The 20,520-nt window shown below is 44.6% G+C and overlaps 1 protein-coding gene across 1 annotated transcript in view; it reads left to right on the top strand.

The window, feature by feature from the left end:
• LOC119456065 (muscarinic acetylcholine receptor gar-2-like) overlaps window positions 1-20,520 on the top strand; it is a 123,698-nt gene that overhangs the window by 731 nt on the left and 102,447 nt on the right.

Here is a 20,520-nt window from a genome sequence, read left to right as displayed (position 1 = left end):
AGCGCTTGTCGATTCGGATAGGGTCACGCGCAAAATCGCGGCGGCCGGTAAATATCTACAAGACCAGTTGCGTGAATACCGTCTCTTTTTCTTCTTCTCTTCGCTCTCGTTTGCTTCTCAAAGCGCCGTTTATGTCACGTGACTGCGTTGCTTTTTGGAACGTTTTGTCATACATCGACGACGAGCGTCGTCCAATGGATATTTCAAGTTCGTTCTGCCCGTGTGGCGAGCGAGGCGAAGCGAGCCCTCGGGAAAAGGGCCGCGCGCGTTTGTCAACTGCCGTCCTGAATATGACACGCGAGCAAATAGCGGTGCAGAGAAGATGGATGCGTTTGTTGAAACCGTCGACAGGGGCATTCGATCGCTGTGCGCATCACCTGTCGCGAAACCTTCAGTTTGGAGGCGTTCTCAACCCCGCCTAAATGACTAAGCGCGTCCTTCAAACAAGCATTAAGTTACACCGTCGTCAAACGACTTTGTTCTTAATCAAGCCCCGTGGCATTTCCTTCTGTGAACCAACGCTTGCCAACCTTTCCAGAACGCACAGCATAACACGGACGATGTGACTGAATACGCTGGAACCGAACTACGTATACCGATGACTTAGTCATGAAGCAGAGACTTACGATTCAGTCACTATCGTCGCCTCTGAGGACTGGCCTATACCTGTAACCTGCCAAACGCGGAAGAGAGACAGATCGGCAATCCATTGATGTCAGATGGCCTAATGCACGCACCGCGCACAGTCGCGAGGCGCATTTACGACATTGCCAAATGAAATGCCGCACGCTGAACTGAAGTTGCCCTATGAGAGGTTCCCCGGGGTCTACCCGGCGCGGCACGGCTTTTGGTGAAGGCGGTGGCTCGCAGTCACGGCATGTGGCGTGACAGGACTAAGCAGAAGCTATACAAGCCGTGCATTAACTTCAAGTTCAGCAGTACCTGACCTCTGGAGCACAAAGGAGGAACCAGTGCTGTGTTTGCCTTGCATCCTTCGTCGATTATTTCTTTTCTCTTTGGCATACTGTTCATGGTTGTGCTAATAGCTATTGCATTATTTCAACGTAGCCTGAAAGTTACGTCACGCGTACGCGAGGTCTGGAGCGCATGATATGTCGTTCATGATATAATATATGCTTCTGGCGACAGAAATACGCCTGAACGACATCTAATTCAAACATAAAAAAATATGATAAATTTAGCGCAGGGTTATCGGATTACGGTGATCCTAAATTCTGCGCCGGGTGCTAAGTTTTCACGCGCGTCATACTACACCAACCGCTTCCACCGGATAGGGGCGCTAACGCTAAGGCGGTAACGGTACCCTACAGCCTTCTAATGATGCCATCAAGAAGCTTTAGCTGTGCGTGTCATGCGCTACCGTCCACAAGAACCAAGGCCTGCCGCCCCAGGTGCTACATTTCACCGCTTGACTGATGACCCTGAAACTAAACCCACTGAATGCCCTGGCTTAGCTTTTTAGCTCTTTATTAACGCGTTATTTAAGTCGTGGCTGCCGACTTATGATTAACTGTATGATGCTCACGAAAAGCAATTCCCGGCTTCACCGCCGCAACCACCACTTGAACTTGAAACACACTTTACCTCAAAGTCATCAGCAGAAAAGATTTTAAACACTTGTCACTTTTCTGTTCACATCACTATGAACAAACAGAGCTTCTGTATAGCTATGACTTATCTAGAGTTAGTGATGTTTTCTTTCCTTTTTTTTTTGTTAGCGTAGACTGTCATTCATACTGTTGGGACTGTACTTTTCAGTTAAAAGCACTCATGAGCAATATGAAAGGAAACCTCGAGTTTATTTTCAAATAACGATTAGTCGCGACGTGTGGATGCAGACCGGACGCGTAAACGTGGTTCATACAGCTTTCCTGTACAACTCTTAGTCACATGGAATGCTATAATTTATGGCCTAATTGCTGACCTTTTATGGCCTCTTAGATGTAAATTTAGATGTTCCTTTTCACATACTGTATGGGAACTCCGCAGGTTCTTACTATAGTTCTTGTGCTACACCTGAGTGAATTTATCGTGATAGTATTGTGGTGTCCCATCATTCAACTATTATCCATCAACATCCACATGAACTAGCTCCTCTTCCCACGGTCATATGTTACTTACCGAAACCACGTGATCTACTAATTCTGCCTATTAAACTTAATGCGTACTTGATCTACTGACGCTGTCTACCTCTCCTCATGACATTATGGTCTAATGATTATGTCCGACCTTGTAATGCCCAACGTGTGATACACTGCGCTGAGTTTGGTGCCTCAAAAGGCTTACTTTTAATCGCAGGAAAGTTAACGCAAAACGCATAGTTGCGTTTTTGATATCTTGGAGTGAAGTTTCAATCGCGGATATTTCAATGAACCAATGAATAATTAAATAATTGCTATACTAATTAAGTTCTAACTCAAATAACATTTGGTTGTGTGTGTGTGTGTGCGTGTGTGTAAAAATGTACTCTCCATGGCCCAAACCAAAGGTGAAGAATTTGTTCCAATTTTCAGTGATGTGAAGCTGTGTTTGACGTACCATTGCAGTGTTAAAATATGAGGCGCCATCTATCCCCAACTCCTCACCCATTTTGTCATTGTTGTTCTCTCTGCCGCATAATAGCTCTTGTGAGGACGCAGACGATGTCAGGAACGGCCCGATCACGCCTTCGATTACTGTGCCTCCGGGGTAGGATCACCGAGGAGTTTGCGTGTTCATAACCAGAAAGGGCCGTTAACATCCCTGTGGAGTGATGTTACAGCAAAGCTCTTTCAAGAACAGACGCTCGTTTCTGTCATTATATATATATATATATATATATATATATATATATATATGAGATAGCGATATGAGGTAGCGAACAGATGTAGCCACTTCTCTGAACTGGTTTCTGAACTGAACTGCACGACCTTTTTCATGTTTTCAACTAGAGAGAGCAACACTAACTTCTGTACGCTAGTGTTTCGTTTTATTCTAGCGCTCTTCAGCATCTTCCGTACCACTTTCATCAGATCCAGGTTACCAAAGAGATTCCATAGCTTTCGCCGGGATTAGCTAGCTAACATAGCTAGCTAACGTAACTAGCTAACGTCACAGGCGTCGCGGCAGAGCTACACCGTCACTGCTTCCTGGAAATGTGAGCAATAAACCACGATAACAGTGGAGACTCCTAAAAAGCGATGAAGGCGACACTAAGGTTGAGAAAAAAAAGAAAGGTGGTTATCTGTGGTAATTCTACAATGCATGAAAGATCTAAAATGTAATATCCTGCTGCACATTTGCTCTCAAGAACGCATCACGCAGCGTCATTTGCTACCAGTCCTCTGCGTCAGCTAGGATATGCTTAAGACCGTAGCGAGAAGGCTGACTGTCACCGGAGCTGAGTCCTGCGATACTTGTCGCGCCAGAGTGGTTTCAGCGGAGAGACTCGCGTGAGACTCTCATCGGGGCCTCCTCTCACTTCTGAGGTTCCGTCTCTTGTCCCTGAGTTGTGACAAATTACCGCCTCGGGACGGGAAAATGAAGCACAACGTAGATGCGACGGGGCATCTGGCGGCAAGAAAGAGTCTCCAGAGGCGAAGAAGAAACAGGCCGTTCGGAAGGAGCGGGCACCATCCAGCTTCGCGATCATTCCCGCCGACATTACGAAGCAAAAGCGCCTTTCCGACGGCCGCAAAAAGCATGGAGACCAGATGAACTCGGGCCAACCAGCGGATAACTATCTCAAAACAAACCCCCCAAAAGTGAACGAATTGACTAAGAATCGCTCGAAACAAGCGGAAAATTTCGTCCAAGGAATCGCTTTAAAAGTGCCGCTGTAGTTCGAATTAAGCACATTCAATGTCAGTACGTTTTCTAGGAGAGGAACGAATTTGCTGGATACACCGACTAAGTGTGGTTAAAAACCGATTGTCATCAGTGATTGCAACAGGACTTTCTTTTAAGTGACGATGGTGAGATTTTGGGTTCCTCTTCCTATTTCGGAACGAGAGTTACGGATCTCAGCATATGCTCCAGTTCAGATTGCATGAACGTTCCGACATGCGAAATCAATCAATCAATCAATCAATCAATCAATCAATCAATCAATCAATCAATCAATCAATCAATCAATCAATCAATCAACCAACTCAACCAATCAATCAATCAATCAATCAATCAATCAATCAATCAATCAATCAATCACGAAATTTATTTCCGCCGTAAACAACACAGTGTTATAACGAAATGGCCAAGAAATGCGAATATTTATCTGAAATTCGGATCTTTTGTATTTTGCAGTATACTGAAACGCCAACAGGACCCCGAAAGAACCGTTACAAGCGACTAGGGTATTTTGCAAGCGACTCGGTGAAAAGAAGACAAAACTCGCTTCGATAAGCGGAACTCGGTGTACTGGCAAAGGGCCAGCAAGAATGCAGCTCTCCGCAGGACACATTCCTTAGATGCTTGAATATTGCTGTTTAACATCACAAACCAATACAGAGCAAGGAGATACACCGTAGAGAAGGGATCCGCATTGTTTTTCAACGCTTGAGGCTTTTTAACCGCCTAATACCAGAAGACAGCTTACGGACATAACGGGTTTTCAAGTTTGTTTTTGTTGCCGAGTGGTACGTTATGAATGTAGGGAACGCAGTTTAATTTAAATATCACGATTAGGCTCTGAGAGAAACATATCTACGGAAGTGGACATAGTAACCATATCCTCTGGTTTGTAACAATAAAAAACAGCTTTTCTTTGTTGAAACCAAGCGGTGAAGTTGTAACATCGTGTAGTAGGTCGGCGCGTTGATGCTGAATTATAGATTTCTATGCTGTATTACGGTATTCGAAAAGCCCTTAACAGTCACTTTTATTCGTCCGTGGAAACACGATGGTCTGGATCTCTCTCAATTTATGCCACAGCTGACGACAGCAAAATATGATTAAACCGTTTTCATAGAGTTGGGCATGCATCTGACCTGATATCCTGAATGAATATTTTACGTAATCACTCCCGAACTTTAAAAAAACGACAAAAGAAAAAAAAAAGAGACGATTGAAGGTAATGTACAATAAAATGTGCTAGGGACCTCAGGAGACTGCATTCCCCACAAAGGTCGACTCACAGGCCTTTTTGAATTCTGCCTCCATAGGAATGCCTGCTTCGATTCGTTCTGCGTACGGAACCCGACAAAGTCGATGTTAATCTAGGAGAATGCCAGCAACCTTGAAAAAAAAATGGAATGGGACTGGTTTCTGATTTCGGAGACATGGAGACAAGAAGTCGGGGACTGGCAAGATTGGCTCAGGTTGACGTGCCTTCAAGGTCATGACTGCTGCTTGGGACCAGCTCTGCTGCGTCAACACATCCACCGAGCTGGATTGTTGGTAGAAACCTTTTGGCGTGACGTGGTTAGTCATGTTCCGACGCGGAGCAAGGGAAAACAGACAATGAATCGTCTAAGACAATGAATTGTCTAAATAAAGCATTACAAAAAAAAAAAAAAAAAAAAAACCGGAAACCAGACGGGTTCCAGCCACCTTCCTGTCGCTTTGTCTATATCTGCCTCTCGATTTTTCCATTTTTCAAGTTTGCTGGCATTCTTCTAGTATAACCATGATGTACCAACTAGCCCAACAAGCTACTCTCACACAATCGATGTTAATTGCGTGATTTTGTGTTTCTCTATTTTCGTTCGCATTATAGGCGAGATCAACTCGTGAGGTAAAAGGAAAAAAAAATTAATCAACTCTCCACCAGTTGTACGCATACATGAAATTAATGATCAGTAGTGAACTACAGCGCTTGTCTATGTCCTTCCATGTTTGCTGCGTCGATACGCAATCGTAGGAACGCGGCCGACGCTGCTGGGGATCGAACCCGTGACCTCTTGTCGCAGCAGCAGAACTGCTATAACCATGGAGCCAACCTTGTGGCTAGTGCTTCTATATAGGCTCTATGCATACGAAACGGGAAGATAACACACGTATACGAACGACAGGCGTCGCGTTTGCCTCGGTGCCGCTTATTTCGTACCACTCCACGACGACGGCGCCTCGACCAAATCGAAGTAGGTTAGGAACGACGCCCCGTCAGGACCACAATGGCAGAAACAAGCTGCAGAGAGAGATATTTGTTCCCAAGAGGCATCGTGCAGTGGAGCCACTGGAGCGGCGGCGGCCTCGGATGGCTCTCGGACTGGTCGGTAATTCCCTCTCTGGCAGCGCAGCATCTTGCCCACCCCGAGTTGAGGCAAAGCATCGTGGAGCCAGGATTCTTGAGGAGACAACGACAGTGGGCGACACGCACCCGTTCAAAGGCGGCGGGCCCTGCTATACGCGCGAAGCCTCGTTGCATTTTCCCTGGCGGAAGAAATCGAAGTCCTGTCAGTCCCGCAGCGAGAAATTGATCCGGAGATTATGTTGTCCGACAGGGGTAACAATGTTGTTTCTTGGGGACGAAACATCCAACGTATATATATATATATATATATATATATATATATATATATATATATATATACGCGTATATCTATCCGCTCGACCCAGTTAATGCTTGGTAAAACTGGCGGATTTCTTTATTTTGTGTAAATAGGTGTCGATGTTTTACTTCCTGCATCCGGAGTGGTGTAATTGTCACGTAACTCTGACGGGTCAACGAGTTTCGAGCGACTTTCTCGTTTACCTTCGATCGCCCCGCGTGGTTTCTTCGCGGGCTCGCAGGAGGATATGGAAGAGTGGGTGAGCGAGACCGAACTTTGAGGCCGATGACACCGTGATGGTTAAGCGTGAAGTCATCATCAGCACCAAGATCTTCAATGTTTGCATAAACGGAACAAGTGCGTCGTGCTCGTTCTCTCGCAGTAACGTGCGACCAAAACTTTTGAAAAGTCCAATGTTCAACATGGCATTGGTGGATGGCAATGGAAGCTCGTGCTGCTGTACAAGACAAACACGAGTGCCTGAGGGAAGTGCTCATCTGGAGCGCAGAGAAATGAAGAGAATAGAGAACAATATTCACCGTCTCTTTAACGATGTGTGAACTGGCACGATGGCGTTAGGAAGTAGTGACTCGGGCACTACGCACTATTATAGCGGCATTGCCCGCCAGAAATGAAATGCTATTAAAGCAAGAGGCAATCAGGGACATTGTTTACGTAACGTAGCGTCGTTCAAGTTACCTTAACAATCGTGATGGTTACCGCAAACGATTGATCCTTTGACGTGCTGGTTGGCTGATGTATAGGGCATTACTAATCGGATATTAATGTAAGAGGCCTTCGTCCTGCAGTATAAATAAATCAACCAATGGCGATGACGTATATTGAGCGTTCAAAGTTCTCGGTTTTGATTTTTTTCCGAAGTTCGAGGAGGCGTACTTTTCACTGCTGTAGCGGTCTTTCTCGTGGTCTTTCGCAGGCTTCTGTTTCACGGTAACTACATCACTGCGCAACATCGCTGAACGCAGGAACGCCCATATATCTAGTCGGCATATACGTATAGCCAACGTTACTACCCCATGCAGATGTGCTGGCTGACGACTCTGTTCTCTGCGGAATTACGTAACGAAACAAGAAATACTACCTAAATATACCCTCTCTGCAACAAAAAACGCTTAACCTTGCACTCGGCCGCGCAACGCTTGAAACAGCGAAGCTGGGCGATCCTAGCCCAGCATTTTCCGAAAGTGCGCGCGAACTTTTCATCTTATTACTCATCATGATGATAATTTCTTTTCGCGCATCTCGGACTCACGGCCGTCACTGCACGTTGTATAGCGCAGCTTGCAACACCGACACAGCGTTGTAATGCCGACCACGCGTTCCAGCAGACCCGCTCAGTGAATGCGTCTGCCTCTCTCTCTCTCGCTCTCATTTTCTTTATCTCTCTCCCGAGCATAGCGCGCAAAACCTCTTCTTCACCTCGCAGAGCACGAGCGTGCGAACGCGCCAGCTGTGGACGAAGACGACGACGCTCGAACGCAATCATATGGTTCGCATGTTCTGCAAACGTGGCTGTATAGCTTAGTGGTTACGACGCTCGCCTTGGGACCGTGGGTACGCGGGTTTGAATCCCGCCTCGGCAAGGAAGGTTATTTTCTTTTCTTGTTAGTTTCTTGATACGAACCACAAGCCACAAGTTACAGCTGGCTTAAACAGCTTCGCTGTTAATATATGCTTTTAAACGCATCATTTCTTTAACAAGCCAAATTAATTTCTTTTGATCTTACTGCAATGTTAAAGTGAATCAGCTTCTTTGGTTCCTTCGCCCCTTTTCTTACTCGACGCAGCGCGTTTGTGGCCGAACGCCAACTAACTTTGAGATGCACGCGCTGTAACGTGAAAGCTATGTAGCGGCTCAATGTTTAGATGCTTTGGTCGGGGGAAGTAGCGCTGTGCGTTCGTTTCTGCACCGTCAAATAGAGTAACGCAATAGCGTTAAGGGCCCCGCGTCGCAGAAAATCCTGCGTTGGCGTCGGCGTCGGCGTCGGTGTCGGCGTGGGCGCGGCCTCGCCGGCGTCGTTGGCGGAAATAATCATCCCGAACCACCCCGACCGCGCAAGCCGTCCGCGTGGCGCAAGGCGTTACTGAACAAAATTGAATTTCTCAAAAGTCGCAAGGTACGACTTAACCACAACCTACAGACTTGATAATGTTGGAATGTAATTTCAATATATGAGATATACGAGAAAAAACCCCTGATAAGCAGCCAGGGATCTTTGAATGCTATCACGTTCCACTCTTAAAGGCGAAGCTTAAGCGTCCTCCCAATTTTTTTCTTGTCCTTTGGTCCATGTTCTAGAAATGTACTCTGTTTCCATGGGTAATAGACATTTCAATTACATTTACTTGAAAACTCATTTGTCACTACATGTTCATTATTCCTATGGCAGTCAGCGGCCGCAGCTTATGCGGTGACCTAGTTTGGTTGTGAAACCAAGTTTTTACTTAATTAGGTTCTGGGGTTTTACGTGCCAAACCGCCGATCTGATTATGAAGCATGCCGGGGTGGTAGACTCCAGATTAATTTCGACCACCTGGGTTTTTTTAACCAGCACCCAGGTACACAGGCTTTCTGCATTTCGGCCTCATCGAAATGCGGCCGCCGCGGCCGGTATTTGATTCCGCGACCTCGTGCTTAACAGTGGAAGCGCCAATGCCACTAAGCAACCACGGCGGGTCTGAAATCAAATAGGTCTAACATTTTTCTATTTATTTTTGCACCAGCAAATTAACTTTTTAAAATTTCGCTCACCGAATTTGTTTGGTGGATACTTTCTCACGACAAAGCTTACGTACTGTTCTTTTTTGGTGAATATCTGGCATACTTGTTTCGCTATCACCAAAACATTATGACTGCAGATTCTACTCTTCAACACTGTGTACTTTCATTCTGTACACAGACTAATTAGGTTTTCGAGAAGCAGTCTAGCAAGCGAATAACGCCATAGGGCTATATGACTTTCCAGCTTTTCCCCCTCCCAAAATGTAGGGTAGCCAACCGGGCACGTCGTTGGTTAACCTCCCCACCTTTCGCTCTTGGTCATCTCTCTCTCTCTCTCTCTCCAGGAATTACGAGTGAGTGCATGGGTTATTCGAGCACAAGTAGAGTGCGACTTTATGTCTACCATTACACGCAGGTACCGAGCCCAAACGAATATTACATAAGAAATAATAAATAAATTAATTATGGGGTTTTACGTGCCAGAACTACGATCTGCTTTTGAGGCACGCCATAGTGGGGGACTCCGGAATATTTTGGAGTACCTGGGGTTCTTTAACGTGCACCTAAATCTAAATACACTGGCGATACAGAAGAAATAAAAAAGATATAGCTCCACGTTATCATTCGTCAACTCGCCTAGTTCATCCACCACAGTGGCCGAAGCGCGAAAAATACGAGGGCTCGGGCCAGGGCTCCCTCGACCCATTCCCCCGATTCTCGTTTGCGTCACAGCGGGAGGCAAAACGGCCACGCGAATAAGAAAAAAAAAGTAAAGCTGTTTTTGGACGGCCGGGCCGACGCGTGACGTGGACTTCACCAGGCTCCTTTTGTATTGGAGCTCGCAGCTACGTGCCAAACGCTGCCTTAAGTCTGAGGTAATTTAGCTTTTACTGACCCTTCCCGGTTAAAACCCTCACTCCCTCCCCTCCCCCGCCACCAACCACAATAAAAAAGAAAAAGAAACCTGGCATACTTTTTTCGTTCCCTTTAGGTTTAAACCAATAACGCTGAACCCTACATATAGTTAATGAAACTTGCCATAGATTAATATGTGGTTTTGGTGCGTCGCCGCAGTGTTTCCAAGAGCGTGCGAGTGGTAGGAATAACAAACCGACGATAGGTTTGCGTGCGGGTTACGGGCAATGATACAGCTGTGGGAATTCGCTTTATGATAGCGGAACGTTACTGTTAGTGAAAAGCGTAATATGCGTAGTATTATTCTCGCCGCACAAAGTTTACGCGAGTAGAAGAATTGCTCGGGATGGAAATAGTTCAGAAGCGTTAAGAAAGAGAGTTTCAGGTCTAAGCCTTTGTTCGTCGGCCGGATATGTTTACACAGTTATATATGGTCACCACCGACGGCAGTGCCTTCACACTGAAGGGGGAGACAGCGACATACGAGGTATAATAAGGCCAGAATACTCTTAAATTATGCACAGCTTTGGGGCAATGGTGCGAAGTTACCCATCTTCGAAGCGAGAGAGAGCTAAAAAGAAACGAAATACACAAGGTGGATCCGAAGCACCGCGTTTAAAGCGGAACTGCATGTTACTTGAAATAATGCCGCCAAGGAGTTGTTTATAATAAACACCGATATAAATACCCGAAGCAGTGATGCATCGTAAAACACAAAAAAAGTGTATAATTTAGAGAGAGATTTGTACCGTCCGAAGTCAAAGTTAACTTGCAGCTCTGGGCTTCGAAGTGACGTTTGCATGATTTTCTGTTAATTTGCGTTAACTGACTGCAAGGCAACGTATTTGGTGAAATTCGTGAAGTGCACTCACCTCTTAACGTCAAGATTTCACGAATTAATAGGGGGCTTCATAGCGAATTTCATGTTAAGACGTCGCATGCTGCTCTTTCGAGAATGACTGACAACAGGATGCCGAAGTTAACGGGCTTCATATGTAAAGGCTAGAACGTCTGCCAGCGCAATGAGAGCTTTACGCTTCATGTGATCGTGCATCTCGCAGTGACAGCGAACATTTTCTATTTCGCACTGGCCCTTTAGCGTAATTTTTAACGAACACTATACCGATAATTGTACTCTACCGGTTCTAAAACATTGGGCGGAAACTTGGAAGTTAACAAAGAAGCTTGAGAAGAAGTTAAGCACCGCGCAATGAGAGATGGAACGGAAAATGTTAGGACGTAACGTTGAGGAGACAGGAAGAGAGTGGTGTGCATTAGAGAGCGAACGGGGAGAGCCGATATTCTAGTGGACATTAACATAAAGGAATACAGCAAGGCAGGCCATGTGATGCGTATGACAGATGACCGCTGGTCCATTAAAGTTTCATAATGGGTGCCAAGATAAGGGAAGCGCAGTCGAGGACGGCAGAGAATTAGGTAGTGTGATGAAATTATGAAATTTGCAGGCATAAGGTGGGGTCAAATAGTTCAAGACATGGGTAATTGGAGATCGCCGGGAGAGGCCTTCATTCTGCAGTGGACATAAAAATAGGCTGATTATGATGACACATGTCACAGACAGAGATGTGATAGATAGATAGATAGATAGATAGATAGATAGATAGATAGATAGATAGATAGATAGAAAGAGAGAGATAGAGAGAAAGGGTGCACTGAACGGCAATGAGGTTAACGAGAGGTAGTTCCGGTTGGCTACCCTGCATGGTGGGAAGGAGTAGGAAGATAAAAAGACAAAGAGAGCGGAAGGGGAGAGAGGGGAAAGAGTATAAAAAGTGTGAGTTTTCTATAAAACATTACTGAACGAAATTTCCTCTGGCGCTGCCATCGGAGAAAGATTTGGCGGACGTTATTGGCGGCAGGCGGATATAGCCATCTTGGAATTCGTTCAGCTACCACGGAATAAAACATATTTGTCTTGTATTCGTGCTTGCAACGTTAAACGTTCTTGTGATGGTATTAATTGCGCTTTGTCGTTCTAAATTTTCAAGCACTCGTTTAATTTCCTAAACACAGCAAGGCAATTAGTCTCTGCGCACAAGTTTGATCATTGAGAGTTGCTGAATTTGTAACGCAATACGCTGTCGAATGTGCACAATATGCAAAGTCACGAAGCCGTTAGAAGACATAAGGCCGAAGTTTAGTCAAATCGATGCAACTGTCCATCAATCTCACGCTGGCTGAACTGCCATACTTGAATGTCCCGTAGACAATGGCGCCAGATTTTCGTCTAGTGAGTATGGTAGAAAAGTCTATACCCTAATACAGATAACCGAAAACTGCATGATCGTCTGTTTCGTACTAAAAATAGACAATGACGCTGCGAAATTTCCGGGATAGTACTGCAGGTGCAGTGACGCCGCCCTAATCAGTTCTAAGGTGTCTCAACCTTCTATAGGTGAGCTAGAATTCTCACTTTTCGATCGGGTCTCTTTCATTCGTATATTATGCAGAAACAGAAGTGAAGTTCTTTGGACATTTTTCAATTGCCTGTAACAGCAATTTCTCTGAAGCTGCGTGGTAGCCCAGCGGCTATGACATTGCGCTCCTGAGCTCGAGGTCCCGGGTTCGATCCCGTCCGCTGCGGCCGCATTTCGATGGGCGCGAAGTGCAAAAACGGTCGCGTAGTTAGATTTAGGTGCACAATAAAGAACCTCAGGTGGTGGAAATTAATCCGCCGTCCCCCACTACGGCGTGCCTCATAATGAGATCGTGGTTTCAGCACGTAAAACTCCAGAAGTTAAGCTGCAGCAGACACGGTGTGGTCGGCTGGTTACAACAAATGATAGTTGTGGGTTCTACGTGTCGCCCCAGGACGTGCCATTTATGCTCAGAATCGCGCTTTCAGAGGAAAATGAATTTATCTGCTTATGAAAACGTTGTTATTGCTTAGAAGCGCACTTCTTAATGCGTGAGAGCATTTGAACTGGAGGCGTTTCAGCAGTAGAACTTTCTTACGAAATCGAATGCGGATGAATTCGAACTTGAATATCGAATGGGTTGGTGAATATTTTCTTTTTGTTCTGCTTGCGAGAGTAGAAAGAAATAACATTCAACAAAACGTTGTTAAGAAATAATGTGATTTGTTAGATCGAATACATGTAATGCTGTTCGGTAGACCATTTGTATGGCAGTTTTGAAATTACCTAGAAGAGAATAGTCACCAAAATTCGGGATGGCTTACCGCGGGCACCTGAAGCTGCCATTTGGATACGAGCATGGGCTCCTTTTCTTGGCAGGAAGGAACCAGTAATCGCTGTAACCACATGAAGTCGATTATAATCGAATATTTAAAGAAATAGAATATCAACTTGTTGAAGAGAATACTTTGATTCGAAACAGAAGGGTTCGGCTCATATTAAAAATTTTTGATTTTCGCAAGTCCTTAATTTGTTCATAATCTAGATATAGAGTACGTGTATCTCTTCTCCGCCAAGAAAACATGGTGTCCAATAATAACTCTGATAAGGCTCTCTGTTTCTTTCTGTTGGTGTATTGACTCCGCGTTTCACAACTACTCCATGCCAATTAACTTTACTAGTAACGTTCTCTGCCGCATTCTAGCAAGACAGAGGTTTTTAGGAAGGTGTAAACCTGAAATGATCAACTTTAATTATTGTAACTTTAATCACGACGTTGTATTTGGGGAAGTAATTCAATTTTTTCTTCAATATTTGCCCGTATCTGCGTTTCCGTAATCCGTTGCGTTGTCGTGTTCCCGTGGATATTGTGTGCGTGTTCGAGAGTGCCGGGTTGTTCACCAACGAGGGACGTCATTTGTACTTCAACATAAACATTTGAATTTTGCGAACTGCCCAGGAACATTTGTTGTTGTGTGTGTATATATGAACTTCGGAACTGCTGTCGATATAGTGTCTGTTTATTGCTTGAATATTTTTTTTTCAAAAACACGTATGAATTAAGAGGTGTGCCCAGCGTCTACTAACAAGCACCAGCATTCTTTTGAACGCAAATTACAATGAAAAACAAATTTGTTGAACAAGAGTTGTCTCGGGAGTCAACCGGGGTTGGAATTTGGGCTTGTTTGTGTTACATTACGAATGCGTTAAGTGTAGTTCAACTCGTACTAGGCATGGTTGTGCACTTGGACTACATTATGTCATTATGTAAGCGCCAACTAGCCGAACAACATGTCCTTCTGTCATACACGGACACTGAGGAAGAGCCGGACACTCACATAGCGTTACTGTCAAGCTCGTTGGAAGTCAGCGCTGTGTTTGGGTCCTGTTTTGCCTCTGCATCCATGTACTATAATGTGACGCTACACTGAACGCCTTATGCGGTCGATGTTTCGGTAAAGGTTACTCGTCTTCGTCAGGGCGAAACGTTATCGAAACGTTGACTCCAGGGACCTTTCTTGCCCGACCATTGTCAATCTAAACGCGTTCAGTCTTTAAACCCAGAGAGAAAATTTTGAGGTACAGGAAAGCTACATTTCTATCATCATTATTATTAGTTGATTTGAGAATATGTATATATATGGACAGAAAATAAGAGAACAGAAGATGCAGGTTGGCAACTGCCACCGGAAGGAGCTCAACGCCTGCCTGTCCCTGCAGAAAGGAGATGATAGGGACATGGAAATTGAATATACATCAAGGAGGGAAGAAAAAAAAGTGGAGAACTAATAAGCTTACGGAGCACGAAGATTCAATTGAAACAACAACGAAAAATAGCGCAAAAGAAGTAAGTACTATAAAATAAGAAGAATCAGTGCATGTCCCCTCACAGATATAAGGAAGAAAGTATTCAAAAGAGCAAAGAAATATTCAGAGGTGTCGTAATCACTGCAGAAGCCCCATAAGTGCCAAAGACAATGAAAAAAGTAACTCTAAAAACGGCAAGCTAAGTCAGTTTATTCTATAGGTAAGAAAGGAGTCGACGATGAGCCCCGTCGCGTCGAGGCGCCCAACTACTGAGATGTAAGCAGTAAAAATTTTTTGCACCCTTAAAGGTAAGCTTGTTAGCCATGGGACAAATAAAAGTACCCTTATGGATGTAAAAATCTTATTATGCGTACAGCAAAAATGTTGACATAACTTAAGGCTGATTTGGTTTGTTCTATGGCTAACACCCTTACACTTGTAAAACAATTTACTGTTTAGGCTCTCATTGAAAGTGCGACACGGCAGGGCAAGAAAGTGGTAGTCTTCAATCATGCCCGGTCATGGATGCGCAGCTCGAAATAGCAGGAGCGTCGTACGTGATAAAGGAAAGAGTTATAATCTATTTAAGGGGATAGGCCTAAAGATGAAAATTTAGAGCACGTACGCATCCGGGTAAGAAGTTTAAGTGCCGAACAATAATGGAATATTTTAAAACATACAGCACGGGGGAAATAATGCGACGCGGAAAGAGTCATTTTTTTTTTCTGTTCTCTACCTGTGCGCATGCGGGGCGGTGAAGGCGGGAGTTCTTTTAGTGTCAGTTAAAGTTGATAAATACTTTTTCATGCTGTGCACGGGCTCGGCCATGTTGACAGGGCCTTGATCGAAGAATGGGCACAGTATGATCAGTTTATATCTTGGGAATTCGGTTGCCACTTCTTACGAAGGAATATACGCTTATTGGTGAGGACACGAGAGCACGGGACGAGTGGATAGTCATTAGTCGGACCTCGGTACAGCGAGTCCAATGATGATGACTTTGAGTGGTGACTACGAAGACAGCAGGGGCGACGAACTGGAGCTTATGACCAAAGCTCTCATTACCGGGCTTGAATTCTCGCCCATGCTGCGTAACGAGAGAGGTACGTATTTGTCCAGGAGCCCTCGGTTGGTGTAAAGTTGCACTAGAGGACATGTGGTGGTGTCAGCTACAGTACAGGATTGAGAATAAGAGCACGTGACCGAAGCTTGCGTTCCTGTTCGTTGGCCGTAGCCCAAAACTTCGATATGTAGGAAAAGAAGAAAGGGTCGGATAGCTTCAAAATCACACTTTTTAATATCTCGCGCTTGGAAAAAGTGGAGAATAGAGGACTAAAGGAGATAAAAGGGGAAGAGGACAGAGAGAGCGCCGAAGTAAAGACGCAGAGCATAAATGAAACCTTCCAATCGATTTCATTTATAGGGTTCCAGTGTAGACTGGAGTTGTGGAAGAAGCGAAGTTCGATTTACCCCGTAGCTATACACAGTCTGGCCAAAGGCCCGACGTGAGTTTCTCAGACAATAGTTTGTTGTTTGCCCAGACGGGCTATAAAAGAAACAGCCAGTGTCGTTCGCGCCCGTACTCGGGCGAAACTGTGTCCTCGAAGCAGCTATAAGTCCACCGCAACCGGAGATTCCGGAATTTTGTGTTTCAGAACGCGACGTCGCTGAGCACCGCGTACTTTCGCTGGTCGAGGGAACGCGATAAAGAAGGGGTCACGCGACCGGTCGCATTGTGCGTAGATATTTTTCTTCTTTTTTTTTTCGAACCGTCGGTACTGGCGTGATTCGGGGTCGCCGTTTGGCCAAGTTGTCGTGACCAGAGATTGTTTATCAAATCGGTTACGTCCCCACACATGCGGCAGACGGCCGTGGAGAGAGAGCCGTAGAGAGTCGGCGTGGAAAGGATAGAATCGCCGGTCCATATTCGACAACTTACTTGCAACACGCCAGTGGTCACCCCTTCGTCCTGTAATTCCGACGGCTCTTGATTGCGGCGGGACTTCGCGCGTGGGACGCACGCGGATGACGCCGTGTAAATACGACGGTTCACTGATTGAAACTTCTATAATTGTAAAGCGGTTTTGCGGTGTTCACAATGAAAGGTGATGTATGTTCATTTGCGACCGCTGAAATGCGCTGCGTGGAAAAACACCTCGGGGCGTGGAAAGGGGTCGAATATTGTACGGGCGGCAACCAGTTGTCTCCGACGCAAAATTAATTGAACGGTGTCCGATCGTTATTCAAAACTGCGTGGTGCGTGAATCCGACTGCGTCACGTGGTATGCTGATTAAATTGCGCTGTGTACAGCTCACGTATTTTACGTGCTTCATGTGCCACCCTTCGTGCTTATTTATCCAAACACAATTCTGCTGTCTTGTTATTTTTTGTTCTGCGACTCCCAATATTGGCTTCTGATGTGTTTGCAGTCAACGCTGTGTAGAAAGTCATACTTTCGATCACCGCAGGTATTTTATACGCTCCTATTACGCATGAAATGTGATACCTTCAACGTATTCCAATTTTATTTATTCAGCATATTGAGACACACAGTACAGACATATGCCGTAGTCTCGGGGAATGCGGCTAAAAGCAATAGTTTGCCGGACTGGGCCGCAACACGGGCTTAGGCTAGTTCACACTGCGCGGAATACAGCGGGCCACAGCGAGGTAAAATACAGTATAAAAGAAAAATATATATATATCTACAAGAATAAATACAGCTTTGCATACTAATAATTTCAAATGTTACATTGAAGACACGTATAAATTAAGAAAAAGTACCATGAACAATCATATCACATAGTCATATCTAGGGCATATTAAAGCAACCCAGCAACTGCATCATTAGTATTCTTTTAAAGGAGGAAGCAGATAAATCAGAGGTTAATTCATGAAGTATTTAATAGTTTTTGTTTAGTTGGTACGTGTGCGCGGGGTTACAATCTTATTTTGCCTAAGGTAATAGGTAGAGTCTACTTGCGATAGTAAGTGCTATCAAAGTTTCGGAGGCTCATAAGCCTGCTGAAATGCTTCAACAGCAAGCCTGTACTGGAAAAGAACTTCTACGGAAAGTATATCAAGTTTGACAAACTTGGCTGTAGCTTGTTTAAGAAATGGCAAATTACTAATCGACCATACAGCTCTTTTCTGGAGCCGTAACAGTAATGCAAGGTTAGTTTTAGAAGTGGTTCTCCACACAAGAAAACAATAGTGTTAAGCGGGAGTGAATCAGTGTATATTATTTGTTTTTTTATACATGTTGGGACATAATTACGGATCATTTTTATTATCACATTCGCTTTCCGAAGACCTTTGCGAATAGCTTCAATATGAACGTACCTGGTTAAACTTTCATGAAACCAAAGTCCTAAAAAACAAATTGTTGATGTCGCATTCTGCAAGACCTAGTTCTCAAATGTTAACTTTTTTTCTTATATGGTACTTGGGAGATGTTGTCGCCTTTAATTGACACCAACTACTCTCTTTCACATAGAGATCTAGAAAAAAAAAGGTAAGGAATCAACCTACACGCATTAAAACTAAAAGTCAACACCAAATCACAGTAACACAAAGTCCAATCACGTAAGTGCACTAATGCCACACTAATTAGGTTTTCAGGTAAGGATTTATTTTGCGGTATAAAAATATGACGTTTTGTTTTGTCAATCATTTTGTCGAAGTTTGTTCGCATGTAGCCTCTCCTTGCTCCCCCGCTCTCTCTCTCTCTCTCTCTCCATTTTGCGCGTTTCCAGCAACGATCAACCGATAAACTTTGACTGTCGTACCAGCCGCAAGAAATGGTATGTTTACCGAGCGTGTCAATAACGACACGCCGGTGTAATATATGCTTCCGGCGACTTCCCGCGAGTTCCGACCACACGCGACGTCACGGAACGACAGTTTTGACGAGCGGACAAGCGTCCTTACTCGGCTCGTCACTTTCCGGCGGCGAATGTTGAAGCAGGTCACGGATAGCAGCTCTTCATTCGCTTCGTCTTTCTTTTTATTCAGTTGTCCTTTTTTTTTCTCTTCATTATTTTAGTTTATTTAGGCAAGCGAAGCGAACGTGTGGGTAGGTTTCGTGTTTTATTTCTTTCCGTCGTTGCGTTCGCGAACATCGACCGGTAATTTTATGCGCGACGGTCCGGGAAATTTTTCGCCGCAAGTGGGGGAAACGTGTAACTTCGCGTCACGACGCACCGGTTTGACGACGACGATGACGGCTGAAGCGCGGAAGCGCACCTAGAAAACGCAATATTCTTCCAGCCTGAGTGCCAGGAAGATGGAAAAAAAATAATGGAAAAGAAACGGAGGCTTTATATTTCCGATGAGACGCGAAACGAGGCTACTAATGGACGCCGTCAATGTCACTCGCTACCAGTAAAACATAAATACGTGCGCGATGGGCAATTACAAGGAGACAAGTACGGGCTTGCGAAGATGTTGCGTAAGAGAGGCTTAGAAACGTGTTTCGTCGTCTGTTAGGAAGTTGTTGGACTTTGTAATGAGCGATACGAAATTTCAGTGAAGGAAGAGGGAAGTTGAACGAAGCAGGGGTAAGTAAATAGAAGGAAAAAAATGATTGTCGTCCACTCGACTGTCACGAAGTTACAAAGGAAGCCCAAGCGGTTTCTTTTGAAAGGAAGCTTCGAAGTTGAAGAAAATATTCATCCTAATTCGTGGACCAAACCGGGGACTAATGCATTTCCGGGGAAATAATTGTTGTCATATTCTCTTACAGTTTATAATGGCTACATCGTATAACTTACGCACTTGCCAACTTCTACGATTTCATCCAAAAAAAAAAAAGAAAAAAAAAAGAAAAATGCTGGGGCCGGCCTCACAAAGCGTCTCGCTCGCAAATAGTATCATCCGCGTCAGGATTGGTTGAAATTTGCTCTTACGAGGAATTATAGCGTAAGAGATTTTATGTTAATACGAGCCCCGAGCTTTGCAGCTTGTTTACGGTTAATAATTTATGATTTTATAATTTACGTCGTGGTTTAAGGCAGAACTGACTTCGAAAAGATATAAATGCTGTGATTGACCAACATTCTCGAGAGCAATATATTTCGGTTATTCGTCGACTACTTGACCGTATTCACGAAATTAATACAATTCATACCGGACCCGTATTCACAAAAAGCTATCACGCTAGATTGTTCGTAAGAAAAAATTCCAGCCGATCCTCACGCTAAACGTTTTCCTGTAATCAACGTTGTTTAATATTTGTAATTGAAGTTTAGTATTTCTCGGCTTCGAGTGTAGCTTTTTTCCCATCGAAAGGTTAGCATTCTTGTAACCAGGAATTCGTTGCGTGCTTTGACGCTTCTACGGTGTTGTGCAGTATGGTGCTATTCTGAATGCTAAATGCAGCTAAAATGTCACCTAAATGTGGCTGAATGGTAGTAACTGAAACGCATAAGCGAGCTGCGAGTGCTTCCTTGGCCATACAGAAATATTTGAACCATGATCAGAGTCTCACCTGCAAGAACAAGCGACCATCTTAAAAAAAAAAACGCTTTTTAGTGAATGCAGGATGAGATCACTGCTTGCGAAAACTTGCGCTACATAGTCACGACGAAGTGTTACATTTGCGGGATACACTGTGGACTCAGCTCGAACTGAACTCTGGGTTTGGACATGTCATCCATGTTAGTACATAGGGGAACTGCTGCAGCAACG

This window comes from Dermacentor silvarum, chromosome 6 (genome assembly GCF_013339745.2).
Source record: "Dermacentor silvarum isolate Dsil-2018 chromosome 6, BIME_Dsil_1.4, whole genome shotgun sequence".
In the NCBI taxonomy this organism is placed as follows: domain Eukaryota; kingdom Metazoa; phylum Arthropoda; class Arachnida; order Ixodida; family Ixodidae; genus Dermacentor; species Dermacentor silvarum.
Note: the sequence above shows the minus strand (reverse complement) of the source record. Positions and strands in the feature narration are given on the sequence as shown.